This window comes from Idiotropiscis lumnitzeri, chromosome 22 (assembly GCF_059441095.1).
Source record: "Idiotropiscis lumnitzeri isolate Australia: NSW breed Sydney's pygmy pipehorse chromosome 22, RoL_Ilum_1.0, whole genome shotgun sequence".
NCBI lineage: Eukaryota > Metazoa > Chordata > Actinopteri > Syngnathiformes > Syngnathidae > Idiotropiscis > Idiotropiscis lumnitzeri.
Genome location: NC_142412.1, coordinates 225,001 through 237,500, shown reverse-complemented (window position 1 = coordinate 237,500; position 12,500 = coordinate 225,001). Strand labels below are relative to the sequence as shown.

Here is a 12,500-nt window from a genome sequence, read left to right as displayed (position 1 = left end):
GCCGGCTGTCAGGCCGAGGCCTACGAAAACCCCCAACTGCGGGAAAGTAGCGGAGGACGGGGTCGGCCGCCCTCCTTTTCCCGATTGATTGGTAAGCGACGCTCAGACAGGCGTGGCCCCGGGAGGGACCCGGGGCCGCAAGGTGCGTTCGAAGTGTCAATGATCAATGTGTCCTGCAATTCACATTAGTTCTCGCAGCTAGCTGCGTCCTTCATCGACGCACGAGCCGAGTGATCCACCGCTAAGAGTTGTTCGTTTGTGGATTTGTTTTGGGGGTTGAGGCCATAGATCGGAGACAAAGGTTTTACATGGGGGATAACGGCGCCGCCGGGCGCTACCCCCTCCCGCCCGCGCCCACCCCCCCCTCCCGGCAAGGGAATGTGGGGGGGTTAAAGTACGAACGGTGGAAGAGACATTGAACCCCCCCGGGCCCGCCGTAGGCGGGCCAAGAGTTGGGTACCCGGCGACTTGGTTTTTTTTGTTCCGAGGGCGGCCAGGCCCCGCTGACACCGACGGCTGCGGGGCTGAGGGAGGGGGAGTAGCGCAGGGCGGTCGAGCCCCGGCATTCCCCCCCCTCCCGGCCCCGGCCCGCCGGCCGTGGCCCGGCCAGACTAGTGTGGTTTAGACAAGTACCCGGGACGGCGGGAACGTAACAAGCAGGAGCGGGGCGGGACGAGGCGGCGGGGACGGGGCGATCCAGACCGGGGACGGACGAGGTTGGGCCGGGGGAAAAGGAATCGGATAACTGCGCGCGGCTTGCCCCGCGCGCAGCCCGGGTTTCCTTCTGGGGGTTAAACGGATAACTGCACGCGACTCGCGCCGCGTGCAGCCCCCGCAATCCCCACTCCCCTTCCCTGTTACAGCCGTCCCCGCGGGCCACACTACCGCACGGGTCCCGGTACCTACTCCTTGCATGCCTGAACCTACCGCCACGGATGCGGCTCCGGGCCGCGGCGAGCCCCGGCGCGCGGCGGGCGTAACGGGCCGGCCCGCCCGGCAAGCGGGCGAAACCGTCCCCTCCGCACCAGCCTCACGCGCCGGGACACCCTCCGCGCCCCTCGGCCTAGTTTTGGGAGCGGGGAAGAGAAGATTTCTCCTCCTTTCCCCGAAAGGCGGGCCGCTGGCCGCTCAACCGGTAATGATCCTTCCGCAGGTTCACCTACGGAAACCTTGTTACGACTTTTACTTCCTCTAGATAGTCAAGTTTGATCGTCTTCTCGACGCAGCCGCCGGCACCGCTGCCGGCCTCCGGCGGGGCCCATCCGAGGACCTCACTAAGCCATCCAATCGGTAGTAGCGACGGGCGGTGTGTACAAAGGGCAGGGACTTAATCAACGCGGGCTTATGACCCGCGCTTACTGGGAATTCCTCGTTCGTGGGAAATAATTGCAGTCCCCAGTCCCTATCACAAGCGGGGTTCAGAGGGTTACCCGCGCCTCTCGGCGCAGGGCAAGCGCACACGCTGGTCCGCTCAGTGTGGCGCGCGTGCAGCCCCGGACATCTAAGGGCATCACAGACCTGTTATTGCTCAATCTCGCGTGGCTGAGCGCCACTTGTCCCTCTAAGAAGTTTTTCGGACGCCGACCGCTCGGGGGGCCGCGTAACTATTTAGCATGCCGGAGTCTCGTTCGTTATCGGAATTAACCAGACAAATCGCTCCACCAACTAAGAACGGCCATGCACCACCACCCACGGAATCGAGAAAGAGCTGTCAATCTGTCAATCCTGTCCGTGTCCGGGCCGGGTGAGGTTTCCCGTGTTGAGTCAAATTAAGCCGCAGGCTCCACTCCTGGTGGTGCCCTTCCGTCAATTCCTTTAAGTTTCAGCTTTGCAACCATACTCCCCCCGGAACCCAAAGACTTGGTGGTTTCCCGGGCGCTGCCCGGCGGGTCATGGGAATAACGCCGCCGGATCGCGAGTCGGCATCGTTTATGGTCGGAACTACGACGGTATCTGATCGTCTTCGAACCTCCGACTTTCGTTCTTGATTAATGAAAACATTCTTGGCAAATGCTTTCGCCCTGGCCCGTCTTGCGCCGGTCCAAGAATTTCACCTCTAGCGGCGCAATACGAATGCCCCCGGCCGTCCCTCTCAATCATGGCCCCAGTTCAGGAGGGAAAACCCACAAAATAGAACCGGGGTCCTATTCCATCATTCCTAGCTGCGGTATGCAAGGCGGCGCGGGCCTGCTTTGAACACTCTAATTTTTTCAAAGTAAACGCTTCGGGCCCCAGGTTAGCGGGACACCCAGCCAAGGGCATCCCGGGGGCGGCCGAGAGGCAGGGGCTGGGACAGACGGTGGCACGCCTCGCGGCGGACCGTCAGCTCGCGTCCCGAGGTCCAACTACGAGCTTTTTAACTGCAGCAACTTTAAGATACGCTATTGGAGCTGGAATTACCGCGGCTGCTGGCACCAGACTTGCCCTCCAATTGTTCCTCGCCAAAGGGTTTGGGTGTTCGCTCATTCCAATTACAGGGCCTCGAAAGAGTCCTGTATTGTTATTTTTCGTCACTACCTCCCCGTGTCGGGAGTGGGTAATTTGCGCGCCTGCTGCCTTCCTTGGATGTGGTAGCCGTTTCTCAGGCTCCCTCTCCGGAATCGAACCCTGATTCCCCGTTACCCGTTGTCACCATGGTAGGCGCAGAAAGTACCATCGAAAGTTGATAGGGCAGACATTCGAATGAGACGTCGCCGCCGCGGGGGGGCCGGCGATCGGCTCGGGCGTTATCTAGAGTCACCAAAGGGGGGGCCGGGCCGGCGGCACCGCGGAGACCGACAGCCCGCCGGCTGTGAAAGCCGGCGGGCCCGCTGCACCGCGGCAAACCGAACCCGCGTGGGTTTTGGATCTGATAAATGCGCGCGTCCCCGCGGAGACGGGTCGGCGCTCGTTTGCATGTATTAGCTCTAGAATTGCCACAGTTATCCAAGTAACGGTGGAGCGATCAAAGGAACCATAACTGATTTAATGAGCCATTCGCAGTTTCACTGTATCGGAACCGTGTGTACTTAGACTTGCATGGCTTAATCTTTGAGACAAGCATATGCTACTGGCAGGATCAACCAGGTAGCCCTCGCGTCCGGCGGTCTGTGTTTCTTGCATTGGAACCGGAGCTGAGCGGGGAGCCGGGCGCGGGGACCGGGCGGCGCCCGCGGGAGACGGCCTCCCGCGGGGTTACCCCCGGCGGCACCCCAGCCTCCCTCGTTTCTTTCATTTTTTTTTCGGACGTGGGCTACCGAAATTTCCGTTACCGATTCAGCCCCCGTGCGCGGTGAGGAAGTCGGCTGGGCCTCGGTATGTACTCGGTCCGTAGAGGCCGCGTTACCGCGTGGCGGTCAGTCGCGGGAGGGAGCCGGAGCCGCCCGCACGCCCGCGACCGCAACACGCACTCGGAGGCGGCGTCTTCTGACAGACGCCGGTAGGGTTTGAGAAACATGCTTTTTCGGAAAGGACCGCTCGGCTGACGCGGGCCTGGGCTCCCGCACCCCTCTCGTGGCGGGGCACCCGCGAGCGCGGCGGAACTCCCGTGTAGGACATCTCTGGGCCCGTGTGGCCGACGGGCACGCGACAGGGTCGTCTCGGTCTCGCGACGAAAGCGGTTTCGCGCTGGTTGGTGCGCTAGAGGTCGATCCGCAGGCCGAAGGAACCGTCCGCCCGAACACCCCGGCGCGAGGCCGGGGCCGGCAGGGGCCCTCCGATGGCGGGTCATGCTTGCCAATCGGTCAGTGGTTGGTGTGGTGCAGTATATGTCAGGGTGTGGGTGCGAGATGGGCCGGGAGGACCGCTCCTCCTGCGTCGGACCCCGAGTCATAGGAAGTGCCGTTTTGTCACAACCCCAGGGGTGGGGTGGGTAACGGTAGGGAAGTGCCGGCCAACGCGCAGAGGTCGACCCGCAGGCCGAAGGAACCGTCCACCCGAACACCCCGGCGCGAGGCCGGGGCCGGCAGGGGCCCTCCGATGGCGGGTCATGATTGCCAATCGGTCAGTGGTTATGTGTGTGCTGCGGTGCCGGCCAACGCTCAGAGGTCGACCCGCAGGCCGAAGGAACCGTCCACCCGAACACCCCGGCGCGAGGCCGGGGCCGGCAGGGGCCCTCCGATGGCGGGTCATGATTGCCAATCGGTCAGTGGTTATGTGTGCTGCGGTGCTGCGGTGCCGGCCAACGCTCAGAGGTCGACCCGCAGGCCGAAGGAACCGTCCACCCGAACACCCCGGCGCGAGGCCGGGGCCGGCAGGGGCCCTCCGATGGCGGGTCATGATTGCCAATCGGTCAGTGGTTGTGTGTGTTGCGGTGGGGCCGGGAGGACCGCTCCTCCTGCGTCGGACCCGGGTCATGGGAAGTGCCGTGTGGCGGTGGTGGGGCCGGGAGGACCGCTCCTCCTGCGTCGGACCCGAGTCATAGGAAGTGCCGTGTGGCGGGGCCGGGAGGACCGCTCCTCCTGCGTCGGACCCGAGTCATAGGAAGTGCCGTGTGGCGGGGCCGGGAGGACCGCTCCTCCTGCGTCGGACCCGAGTCATAGGAAGTGCCGTGTGGTGGGGCCGGGAGGACCGCTCCTCCTGCGTCGGACCCGAGTCATAGGAAGTGCCGTGTTGCGCTGGTGGGGCCGTGCCCGCCAACAGCCTTCAGTGGTCGGATACCACGTTTGCAAGCTCCCCGCTGGAATGGGGACTTAGAAGAAATGAGGGGAAAATTCCCCCGGAGCTCCGTGCCTGAGGGCGGGCTGTGAGCCGCGCCGCGTCCGCCAACAGCCTTCCATGGTCGGACACCATTGTTCGCAAGTTGCCCGCTGGAATGGGCACATAGAAGAAATTTCGAGGATAACATCCACCAGAGCGCCAGGGCGGCCGTTATTGCAGTATGCGTCCGCCTGGCAGCTCTCCTCCGCGGGAACCATTGGGCAATTTCTTTCACGGAGGTGGACATAGAAGAATTTTTGTTACTAAAAACGTGGTTCCTAAAAATGTGCCCCAGGTGTTTTGGAAAACCCGGGTAAACCTGGGAAGTAGGCAAATGACCCTCTGACTAGGGGGGAACAACGTTTGCCTACTGCAGCGCCCCTAATGCAATTCGGCGGAACTGCAACGCCCCTGGTCGCCTAAACGCTACCCCTGGTCGCCTAAACGCTACCCCTGGTCGCCTAAACCTCACCCCTGGTCGCCTAAACCTCACCCCTGGTCGCCTAAAAGTCACCCCTGGTCGCCTAAATTGTCAACCCCTGGTCACCTAAATTGTCAACCCCTGGTCGCCTAAAGGGGACTTAGAAGAAATGAGGGGGCAAATTCCCCCGGAGCTCCGTGCCTGAGGGCGGGCTGTGAGCCGCGCCGCGTCTGCCAACAGCCTTCAGTGGTCGGATACAATGTTTGAAAGTTCCCCGCTGGATCGGGGACTTAGAAGAAATGAGGCAAATTTCCCCGGAGCTCCGTGCCTGAGGGAGGGCTGTGAGCCGCGCCGCGCCCGCCAACAGCCTTCAGTGGTCGGATACAATGTTTGAAAGTTCCCCGCTGGAAAGGGGACTTAGAAGAAATGAGGCAAATTTCCCCGGAGCTCCGTGCCTGAGTGCGGGCTGTGAGCCGCGCCGCGTCCGCCAACAGCCTTCCTTTGGTCGGATACAATGTTTGAAAGGTCCCCGCTGGAAAGGGGACTTAGAAGAATTGAGTAAAATTCACCCGGAGCTCCGTGCCCGAGGGCCGGCTATGAGCCGCGCCGTGCCCGCCAACAGCCTTCCACGGTCGGATACAATGTTTCAAAGTTCCCCGCTGGAAAGGGGACTTAGAAGAAATTTGTAAAATTCACCCGGAGCTCCGTGCCCGAGGGCCGGCTATGAGCCGCGCCGCGCCCGCCAACAGCCTTCCTTTGGTCGGATACAATGTTTCAAAGTTCCCCGCTGGAAAGGGGACTTAGAAGAAATTTGTAAAATTCACCCGGAGCTCCGTGCCCGAGGGCCGGCTATGAGCCGCGCCGTGCCCGCCAACAGCCTTCCACGGTCGGATACAATGTTTCAAAGTTCCCCGCTGGAAAGGGGACTTAGAAGAAATGAGGCAAATTCCCCCGGAGCTCCGTGCCCGAGGGCCGGCTATGAGCCGCGCCGTGCCCGCCAACAGCCTTCCACGGTCGGATACAATGTTTCAAAGTTCCCCGCTGGAAAGGGGACTTAGAAGAATTGAGTAAAATTCACCCGGAGCTCCGTGCCCGAGGGCCGGCTATGAGCCGCGCCGTGCCCGCCAACAGCCTTCCACGGTCGGATACAATGTTTCAAAGTTCCCCGCTGGAAAGGGGACTTAGAAGAAATGAGGTGAAAATTCCCCCGGAGCTCCGTGCCCGAGGGCCGGCTATGAGCCGCGCCGTGCCCGCCAACAGCCTTCCACGGTAGGATACAATGTTTCAAAGTTCCCCGCTGGAAAGGGGACTTAGAAGGAATTTGTAAAATTCACCCGGAGCTCCGTGCCTGAGGGCCGGCTATGAGCCGCGCCGTGCCCGCCAACAGCCTTCCACGGTCGGATACAATGTTTCAAAGTTCCCCGCTGGAAAGGGGACTTAGAAGAAATTTGTAAAAATTCACCCGGAGCTCCGTGCCTGAGGGCCGGCTATGAGCCGCGCCGTGCCCGCCAACAGCCTTCCACGGTCGGATACAATGTTTCAAAGTTCCCCGCTGGAAAGGGGACTTAGAAGAAATGAGGTGAAAATTCACCCGGAGCTCCGTGCCTGAGGGCCGGCTATGAGCCGCGCCGTGCCCGCCAACAGCCTTCCACGGTCGGATACAATGTTTCAAAGTTCCCCGCTGGAAAGGGGACTTAGAAGGAATTTGTAAAATTCACCCGGAGCTCCGTGCCTGAGGGCCGGCTATGAGCCGCGCCGTGCCCGCCAACAGCCTTCCACGGTCGGATACAATGTTTCAAAGTTCCCCGCTGGAAAGGGGACTTAGAAGAAATTTGTAAAAATTCACCCGGAGCTCCGTGCCTGAGGGCCGGCTATGAGCCGCGCCGTGCCCGCCAACAGCCTTCCACGGTCGGATACAATGTTTCAAAGTTCCCCGCTGGAAAGGGGACTTAGAAGGAATTTGTAAAATTCACCCGGAGCTCCGTGCCTGAGGGCCGGCTATGAGCCGCGCCGTGCCCGCCAACAGCCTTCCACGGTCGGATACAATGTTTCAAAGTTCCCCGCTGGAAAGGGGACTTAGAAGAAATTTGTAAAAATTCACCCGGAGCTCCGTGCCTGAGGGCCGGCTATGAGCCGCGCCGTGCCCGCCAACAGCCTTCCACGGTCGGATACAATGTTTCAAAGTTCCCCGCTGGAAAGGGGACTTAGAAGAAATTTGTAAAAATTCACCCGGAGCTCCGTGCCTGAGGGCCGGCTATGAGCCGCGCCGTGCCCGCCAACAGCCTTCCACGGTCGGATACAATGTTTCAAAGTTCCCCGCTGGAAAGGGGACTTAGAAGAAATTTGTAAAAATTCACCCGGAGCTCCGTGCCTGAGGGCCGGCTATGAGCCGCGCCGTGCCCGCCAACAGCCTTCCACGGTCGGATACAATGTTTCAAAGTTCCCCGCTGGAAAGGGGACTTAGAAGAAATTTGTAAAATTCACCCGGAGCTCCGTGCCCGAGGGCCGGCTATGAGCCGCGCCGTGCCCGCCAACAGCCTTCCACGGTCGGATACAATGTTTCAAAGTTCCCCGCTGGAAAGGGGACTTAGAAGAAATTTGTAAAAATTCACCCGGAGCTCCGTGCCTGAGGGCCGGCTATGAGCCGCGCCGTGCCCGCCAACAGCCTTCCACGGTCGGATACAATGTTTCAAAGTTCCCCGCTGGAAAGGGGACTTAGAAGAAATGAGGTGAAAATTCACCCGGAGCTCCGTGCCTGAGGGCCGGCTATGAGCCGCGCCGTGCCCGCCAACAGCCTTCCACGGTCGGATACAATGTTTCAAAGTTCCCCGCTGGAAAGGGGACTTAGAAGGAATTTGTAAAATTCACCCGGAGCTCCGTGCCTGAGGGCCGGCTATGAGCCGCGCCGTGCCCGCCAACAGCCTTCCACGGTCGGATACAATGTTTCAAAGTTCCCCGCTGGAAAGGGGACTTAGAAGAAATTTGTAAAAATTCACCCGGAGCTCCGTGCCTGAGGGCCGGCTATGAGCCGCGCCGTGCCCGCCAACAGCCTTCCACGGTCGGATACAATGTTTCAAAGTTCCCCGCTGGAAAGGGGACTTAGAAGGAATTTGTAAAATTCACCCGGAGCTCCGTGCCTGAGGGCCGGCTATGAGCCGCGCCGTGCCCGCCAACAGCCTTCCACGGTCGGATACAATGTTTCAAAGTTCCCCGCTGGAAAGGGGACTTAGAAGAAATTTGTAAAAATTCACCCGGAGCTCCGTGCCTGAGGGCCGGCTATGAGCCGCGCCGTGCCCGCCAACAGCCTTCCACGGTCGGATACAATGTTTCAAAGTTCCCCGCTGGAAAGGGGACTTAGAAGAAATTTGTAAAATTCACCCGGAGCTCCGTGCCCGAGGGCCGGCTATGAGCCGCGCCGTGCCCGCCAACAGCCTTCCACGGTCGGATACAATGTTTCAAAGTTCCCCGCTGGAAAGGGGACTTAGAAGAAATTTGTAAAAATTCACCCGGAGCTCCGTTGCTGAGGGCCGGCTATGAGCCGCGCCGTGCCCGCCAACAGCCTTCCACGGTCGGATACAATGTTTCAAAGTTCCCCGCTGGAAAGGGGACTTAGAAGAAATTTGTAAAAATTCACCCGGAGCTCCGTGCCCGAGGGCCGGCTATGAGCCGCGCCGTGCCCGCCAACAGCCTTCCACGGTCGGATACAATGTTTCAAAGTTCCCCGCTGGAAAGGGGACTTAGAAGAAATTAGGCAACTTTCCCCGGAGCTCCATGCCTGAGTGCGGGCTGTTTGCCGCGCCGTGCCCGCCAACAGCCTTCAGTGGTCGGATACAATGTTTCAAAGTTCCCCGCTGGAAAGGGGACTTAGAAGAAATTATGAATATTTTTGTTTCTAAAAACGTGATCCCTGAAAATGTGCCCCAGGTGTTTTGGAAAACCCGGGTAAACCTGGGAAGTAGGCAAATGACCCTCTGACTAGGGGGGATCAACGTTTGCCTACTGCAGCGCCCCTAATGCAATTCGGCGGAACTGCAACGCCCCTGGTCGCCTAAACGCTACCCCTGGTCGCCTAAAAGCTACCCCTGGTCGCCTAAAAGCTACCCCTGGTCGCCTAAACGCTACCCCTGGTCGCCTAAACGCTACCCCTGGTCGCCTAAACGCTACCCCTGGTCACCTAAACGCTACCCCTGGTCGCCTAAACGCTACCCCTGGTCACCTAAACGCTACCCCTGGTCGCCTAAACGCTACCCCTGGTCACCTAAACGCTACCCCTGGTCGCCTAAACGCTACCCCTGGTCGCCTAACTGACCCCTCGTGTGTGGGGATCAACGTTTGCCTACTAGGGCGTCCTCCGGCGGCCTCTCGGCAGTACTGCAGGCCCATTTTAGCCGAGCCCATTGAAATGAATGGGGGAATTTTATACGTTTTTGCCTTTTTTTCCCCCCCTCGTTCTTTTTGTATTTATTCATTTATTTCAACTTTTACCGACTCAACCGCCCTCCGGCGTGCCCTCGGCGGTCCCGCAAGCCCAATTCGGCCGAGCCCATTGAAATGAATGGGGGAATTTTATACGTTTTTGCCTTTTTTTTCCCCCCCCTCGTCCTTTTTGTATTTATTCATTTATTTCAACTTTTACCGACTCAACCGCCCTCCGGCGTGCCCTCGGCGGTCCCGCAAGCCCAATTCGGCCGAGCCCATTGAAATGAATGGGGGAATTTTATACGTTTTTGCCTTTTTTTTTCCCCCCTCGTCCTTTTTGTATTTATTTACTTATTTCAACCTTTACCGACTTAGGGGCCGCTTTGCACCGCCTGTGCCCGGGGAAGGTGCTCCTATTCGGGCCAAGTGTGACACACGCCCGCACTCCTCCTCCGGAGCTTCCATTTGGGCAAACTTAGGGGCCGCTTGGCACCGCCTGTGCCCGGGGAAGGTGCTCCTATTCGGGCCAAGTGTGACACACGCCCGCACTCCTCCTCCGGAGCTTCCATTTGGGCAAACTTAGGGGCCGCTTGGCACCGCCTGTGCCCGGGGAAGGTGCTCCTATTCGGGCCAAGTGTGACACACGCCCGCACTCCTCCTCCGGAGCTTCCATTTGGGCAAACTTAGGGGCCGCTTGGCACCGTCTGTGCCCGGGGAAGGTGCTCCTATTCGGGCCAAGTGTGACACACGCCCGCACTCCTCCTCCGGAGCTTCCATTTGGGCAAACTTAGGGGCCGCTTGGCACCGTCTGTGCCCGGGGAAGGTGCTCCTATTCGGGCCAAGTGTGACACACGCCCGCACTCCTCCTCCGGAGCTTCCATTTGGGCAAACTTAGGGGCCGCTTGGCACCGTCTGTGCCCGGGGAAGGTGCTCCTATTCGGGCCAAGTGTGACACACGCCCGCACTCCTCCTCCGGAGCTTCCATTTGGGCAAACTTAGGGGCCGCTTGGCACCGTCTGTGCCCGGGGAAGGTGCTCCTATTCGGGCCAAGTGTGACACACGCCCGCACTCCTCCTCCGGAGCTTCCATTTGGGCAAACTTAGGGGCCGCTTGGCACCGTCTGTGCCCGGGGAAGGTGCTCCTATTCGGGCCAAGTGTGACACACGCCCGCACTCCTCATCCGGAGCTTCCATTTGGGCAAACTTAGGGGCCGCTTGGCACCGTCTGTGCCCGGGGAAGGTGCTCCTATTCGGCTTCACTGTCACACAGCATGCACTCCTCCTCCGGAGCTTCCATAAGGGCAAACTTAGGGGCCGCTTGGCACCGTATGTGCCCGGGGAAGGTGCTCCTATTCGGCTTCACTGTCACACAGCATGCACTCCTCCTCCGGAGCTTCCATTTGGGCAAACTTAGGGGCCGCTTGGCACCGTCTGTGCCCGGGGAAGGTGCTCCTATTCGGCTTCACTGTCAGGCAGCATGCACTCCTCCTCCGGAGCTTCCATTTGGGCAAACTTAGGGGCCGCTTGGCACCGCCTGTGCCCGGGGAAGGTGCTCCTATTCGGGCCAAGTGTGACACACGCCCGCACTCCTCCTCCGGAGCTTCCATTTGGGCAAACTTAGGGGCCGCTTGGCACCGTCTGTGCCCGGGGAAGGTGCTCCTATTCGGCTTCACTGTCACACAGCATGCACTCCTCCTCCGGAGCTTCCATAAGGGCAAACTTAGGGGCCGCTTGGAACCGTCTGTGCCCGGGGAAGGTGCTCCTATTCGGCTTCACTGTCATGCAGCATGCACTCCTCCTCCGGAGCTTCCATTTGGGCAAACTTAGGGGCCGCTTGGCACCGTCTGTGCCCGGGGAAGGTGCTCCTATTCGGCTTCACTGTCATGCAGCATGCACTCCTCCTCCGGAGCTTCCATTAGGGCAAACTTAGGGGCCGCTTGGCACCGTCTGTGCCCGGGGAAGGTGCTCATATTCGGCTTCACTGTCAGGCAGCATGCACTCCTCCTCCGGAGCTTCCATTTGGGCAAACTTAGGGGCCGCTTGGCACCGCCTGTGCCCGGGGAAGGTGCTCATATTCGGCTTCACTGTCACACAGCAAGCACTCCTCCTCCGGAGCTTCCATTTGGGCAAACTTAGGGGCCGCTTGGCACCGTCTGTGCCCGGGGAAGGTGCTCCTATTCGGCTTCACTGTCACACAGCATGCACTCCTCCTCCGGAGCTTCCATAAGGGCAAATTTAGGGGCCGCTTGGCACCGTATGTGCCCGGGGAAGGTGCTCCTATTCGGCTTCACTGTCACACAGCATGCACTCCTCCTCCGGAGCTTCCATAAGGGCAAACTTAGGGGCCGCTTGGCACCGTCTGTGCCCGGGGAAGGTGCTCCTATTCGGCTTCACTGTCATGCAGCATGCACTCCTCCTCCGGAGCTTCCATTTGGGCGAACTTAGGGGCCGCTTGGCACCGCCTGTGCCCGGTGAAGGTGCTCATATTCGGGCCAAGTGTGACACACGCCCGCCCTCCTCCTCCGGATCTTCCATAAGGGCAAACTTAGGGGCCGCTTGGCACCGCCCGTGCCCGGGGAAGGTGCTCATATTCGGGCCAAGTGTGACACACGCCCGCCCTCCTCCTCCGGAGCTTCCATTTGGGCAAACTTAGAGGCCGCTTGGCACCGTCTGTGCCCCGCACTCCTCCTCCGGAGCTTCCATGAGGGTAGACTTAGGGGCCGCTTGGCACCGCCTGTGCCCGGGGAAGGTGCTCCTATTCGGCTTCACTGTCACACAGCATGCACTCCTCCTCCGGAGCTTCCATTTGGGCAAACTTAGGGGCCGCTTGGCACCGCCTGTGCCCGGGGAAGGTGCTCCTATTCGGGCCAAGTGTGACACACGCCCGCACTCCTCCTCCGGAGCTTCCATTAGGGTAGACTTAGGGGCCGCTTGGCACCTCCCGTGCCCGGGGAAGGTGCTCCTATTCGGGCTAAGTGTGACAG

General features: G+C 60.3%; 2 non-coding genes across 2 annotated transcripts; both read right to left on the bottom strand.

Annotated features, from left to right (window-relative positions):
• Window positions 1-96: 96 nt before the first annotated feature.
• LOC148316118 (5.8S ribosomal RNA) lies at window positions 97-250 on the bottom strand. The gene has a single exon (XR_015840348.1). It is a non-coding gene; the product is annotated as a 5.8S ribosomal RNA (ribosomal RNA).
• Window positions 251-1,136: 886 nt separating this feature from the next.
• On the bottom strand, window positions 1,137-3,069 carry LOC148316117 (18S ribosomal RNA). The gene has a single exon (XR_015840369.1). It is a non-coding gene; the product is annotated as an 18S ribosomal RNA (ribosomal RNA).
• Between the last annotated feature and the right edge of the window lie 9,431 nt (window positions 3,070-12,500).